The following is a 5,345-nucleotide window of genomic DNA, read 5'->3' on the forward strand; positions in this document are numbered from 1 at the left end:
TGCTGTGTAGGCTACACTCCTCTCAGGCGTTACAAATCTCTCAGTAAATCGAGAAAATAAATCCCGTCTGACTCACTCTCACCTGCAGACGAGTTTCCGTGAACGAGGACTTTAATAAAGTCAACAACAGTGTGAGTTCAGTGTGTGAGCGCGCGCTCTCTCCGCTCCAGCTGCACTGACTCATCAGCCGCTTCCATCAGCGGCCAAAAGCACCAAACTGAGCTCTGATTCCAGTCAAACACCTTCAGTCACCTCAGCTGTTGTAGCGAAACACAGGATGCAATTAACTGCACATATCCTGCTGTGAATAACAAGCTGCCGAGTCAGGTGGCTGCTTTTCACTCGGAGAGGGGGGGGGGGAATTATACAACGACGTACGACTCGTGTCTCCACCATAGAAGAAGAGCTCCTGATACGTAAGGATTTTATAGACTGGTGCAGTTTTGAGTCCTAAAACCAGGAAGTGAGTTAGCATTTTAGCACCATGGGTTCCTAACTCTAAAAGTCAAAGTGGATTTTGAATGTGTTTGTGTTTAGACGCCTGAAATAAGGTCTGTGGTTAACACAAGCTGAAGAGATGTTGATGTTTTGTTAGACGAGATAAACTACGTTAGCTAAGACCCCACTTGTGAATTTTAAAGTTTTTACGCGAACTTTAAACGGTGGTTGCTAACGAGTAGCTAACTGAAACTACAGTGGTTGTCATGGAGACATTAAACGTCATCACGCTGTGAACTCTCTCCCTAATCCTCCTTACAGTCTCTAGTCATGTTTTTCAGTGCTCTTGTAAATATTAGATTAATAAACAACTTATTAAGCTAACGCTTAGCTATCTTGTCAAATCCGCTGATTAGATCGATGAAGCATAACGGTCGTGATGTCATTACAAACCGACCGCGGTGTAGTTCGCTAGCGCACAACGTTAGCTTTTTACTTCTCTCGGCTGCATTAACTCTTCAAACTTCATATAAATGATGTTTATCTTTAAAGATTATCCGGCTGAACAAAACAACAACGCGTCAGAAACGTGTGTTTGACACAGAGATTATTTTCTGCAATGATCCAAAATCCAATGCAAAAAACCCATAGGCGAATTTTCGTAGGAACCACCGGCGCCATTTTTTCAGGTTGGCCTACAAAAATACGTCATTACTACACCAGTCTATTGGAGTTATAAACTGCTCAACAAGAAGAAAGTCAGGTCTGATAACGTGACGCTTTACAAACGCTTTTAAAATATTGAATGTTATTGTAATATATACTCAACAAAAATATAAACGCAACACTTTTGTTTTTGCTCCCATTTGTCATGAGATGGACTCAAAGATCTAAAATTCATTCCAGATACACAATATTACCATTTCTCTCAAACATTGTTCATAAATCTGTCTAAATGTGTGATAGTGAGCACTTTTGCTTTGCTGAGACAATCCATCCCACCTCACAGGTGTGCCACATCAAGATGCTCATCAGACACCATGATTAGTGCATAGGTGTACCTTAGACTGTCCACAATAAAAGGCCACCCTGAAATGTGCAGTTTTTGCTTTATTGAGGGTCTGGGGACTCAGAACCAGTCAGTATCTGGTGTGACCACCATTTGCCTCATGCAGTGCAACACATCTTCTTCGCATAGAGTTTATCAGATTGTCAATTGTGGCCTGTGGAATGTTGGTCCACTCCTCTTCAATGGCTGTGCGAAGTTGCTGGATATTAGTGGGAACTGGTACGCGCTGTCGTATACGCCGGTCAAGCACATCCCAAACATGCTCAATGGGTGACATGTCCGGTGAGTATGCTGGCCATGCAAGAACTGGGACATTTTCAGCTTCCAAGAATTGTGTACAGATCCTTGCAACATGGGGCCGTGCATTATCTTGCTGAAACATGAGGTGATGTTCATGGATGTATGGCACAACAATGGGCCTCAGGATCTCATCACGGTATCTCTGTGCATTCAAAATGCCATCAATAAAATGCACCTGTGTTCTTCGTCCATAACAGATGCCTGCCCATACCATAACCCCACCACCACCATGGGCCACTCGATCCACAACATTGACATCAGCAAAGCGCTCACCCACACGACGCCACACACGCTGTCTGCCATCTGCCCTGAACAATGTAAACCGAGATTCATCCGTGAAGAGAACACCTCTCCAACGTGCCAGACGCCATCGAATGTGAGCATTTGCCCACTCAAGTCTGTTACGGCGACGATCTGGAGTCAGGTTAAGACCCCGATGAGGACGACGAGCATGCAGTTGAGCTTCCCTGAGACGGTTTCTGACAGTTTGTGCAGAAATTCTTTGGTTATGCAAACCAATTGTTTCAGCAGCTGTCTGAGTAGCTGGTCTCAGACGATCTTGGAGGTGAACCTGCTGGATGTGGAGGTCCTGGGCTGGTGTGGTTACACGTGGTCTGCGGTTGTGAGGCCGGTTGGATGTACTGCCATATTCTCTGAAACGCCTTTGGAGACGGCTTATGGTGGAGAAATGAACATTCAATGCCCGAGCAACAGATCTGGTTGACATTCCTGCTGTCAGCATGCCAATTGCACGCTCCCTCAATGCTTGCGCCATCTGTGGCATTTTGCTGTGAGACAAAACTGCACATTTCAGGGTGGCCTTTTATTGTGGACAGTCTAAGGTACACCTATGCACTAATCATGGTGTCTGATGAGCATCTTGATGTGGCACACCTGTGAGGTGGGATGGATTGTCTCAGCAAAGCAAAAGTGCTCACTATCACACATTTAGACAGATTTATGAACAATGTTTGAGAGAAATGGTAATATTGTGTATCTGGAATGAATTTTAGATCTTTGAGTCCATCTCATGACAAATGGGAGCAAAAACAAAAGTGTTGCGTTTATATTTTTGTTGAGTGTATATTGGCCCGTTCAAAGTATTCATCTAATTAGTGTTGATTGAATCTTTGTGCTCACGTGCTAACACACCGGGGAGCGTGGACAGCAGGAACGTGAGGAATACAAAGGAGAAATCCTTTTTATCCCACATGGTTTTTTCATAAAGCGTCTTGAGATGATGCTTTTTATGAACACAAAGAACCTTTGATTGATGGAAATGCGGCGTGTGCCTGCTTGCTGTGTTCTGACTGCGTGCTGCTGTTGTTGTATAACCAGCCCTGTTTAAGTGGCTGCATGTGCCTTCTTGAACCTGAACACTCAGCTGCATCTGTCAAATGTCGGCTGAAAGAGAAAACAACACACGCAGGTTGTTTACTCTGCAGGTCGAACATGATGAGGAGCACATGTAAGCCAAGCTGTGGCAGCGCGGTGATGATGTCACTGAGCAGGCATCGTGTCACCTGCCTGGGCACGGTAACGATTAGCTTGTAGTCAGTAAAGAGGTGTTGTGTAATGTTTATGGGGCGAACACATCAAACATTTCATTATGTGGTTACTGCAGTCTGCCAATAAACACAACAAGGACTCACTGTTTTCATACCGCTCCACGGCCAACCGTTTCCTCCTGAAGAAAAAAAATATCTGAAGCTTTTCAGTGGAAGACAAAGTCACATTGTTTCATATCCTCCGCCAAGTTTGTCTGCAAGGCAGCTGGCTTACAAAAATACTACGGGGCCGATTCCACCTCTGTGGAAGGAATCAGAGCGAACCCTTCACACTGTCGAACCGAAGCCCGTTTACAGACAGTCAGTTTGAGTTCCCTTCTGAGATGACGATTCATCACACATCTGTTCTCTGGAGTCTCCATGCTGGAAATGTTGTCCTATCCCAACTTTTCCGCATATTTAAATTTGTGAATAAAGCACCGTTTCCACCGAGCGGTTCGTCTCAGTACGATGCGCATTTTTGGCGTTTCCACACACTAATCCCGGGAAAGATTCCCGAATAACCGATCCGTACCATCATACTTTTTGGGACCCTTCGGTTGAGGTGCCAGGAATATCGAGCCGACCCGAAAAGCTGGAGCTAAACACTGCAGTCCGCTGATTGGTCGAAAGAATTGTCACTTCCAATTGTCGGCAAACAAAACCCCGCCGTGTTTAAACCATTGACTGTAACACAACTGATTGTTTACGTGTGTGTTTGTCCTCGCCGCTCGCAGCCTTCTCTGAAACACAGCTGGATGAGTTCTTGTAATAAAGAGTCACATGACATTGACAGAGGAGATGAACTGCTGGATGTCTTCTTCGTTGGTTTTGTTTGTGTAGCGTTTTTCTCCTTTGTTGAATTTATTAGTTAGCTGTTAGCGGTTAGCTTTTAGCTGCTATCATGTGATGCTATTATGTAGCGGCTATCGGCATTCGGCTTACACGCCGCCTACCAAACAGGGCACGGGTGGCTGTGGAAACACAAACCGTACCCAACTGTACCGATCCGTACCGGACTGCTGTGTGGAAACGGGGCTCAATTGTTCCTTTTCTATGCAAATCTGCCTTGTTGCAAAAAAGCTGCTAACTCACAAAGAGCAACGCAGAGCTGGAGTGAGTTGGTGGTAACTGCGCCGCAGTATTTATAAATAGAGCAGCGCAAACTTTCCAGCATTACGAAAAACAGTGGATGGAAGTCAGCTGTGTCAGAGCGTCTCTTCACATCCAGACAAAACAAGAGCAGACTGAACGGAGCAGGGCGACACGATGGGTACGTTTAAATAGCATAGCGCTGTTTGCTTGGTGAATTAGCCCTCGAGGCAATTAGCATCTGCAGTCCATTTGAGTGCCTTTCTGCTTGTTCTGGTATTATTTACTATTTAGTGTGTTCTCCAGGTGTCATCTGCATGTTCAGGCACATCTATGTGCAAAAAATCAAAATCTGCGGAAACACGGCTTCTCCTACGTTCTACTGTTAGCATTAGCAAAAGCCGCACGAAACGCTCGGCTCATAGCCTACCTCGTTGAAAATGCGTGCCCATTGGCTGGTTGTTGCAAGCACAAGCTCCCCTCGGACTGACTGTATCATTCCCAATGCGTACTGGATGAACTCGAGTGTGGGACCTTTAAAAGGCATGACACGTTTTAAACGGTTCCAGCAGGAACGTAAGGTCCGTGATCAGAGTGTTTGAGAACATGTTCATTCCACCGCAGGAGAGACTTCCTTTTCGATTAGGTGGAAGAGACGTGCAAATATCAAAGGAGGCTGATAAATATGAACATGTGATGAAGAGCGTAAAGAGAGGAAGGTGTGGAGAGTGGGACTCAGTAAGCAGATGGTCGGATTCTTGTTTTGGGATTCAGCACAAATCTTCTGCATCAGAAATCGCTGATTCTGGAGACGAGTTGTTCCTGCAGTGACGCAGTGAGTGTAACAGTGAGTTCTTCAGAAAGTGCTGTTGTGGATCTTCAGGGTTTTATCTCTGGTT

The sequence above is a fragment of the Symphodus melops genome, assembly GCF_947650265.1.
Source record: "Symphodus melops genome assembly, chromosome: 18".
In the NCBI taxonomy this organism is placed as follows: domain Eukaryota; kingdom Metazoa; phylum Chordata; class Actinopteri; order Labriformes; family Labridae; genus Symphodus; species Symphodus melops.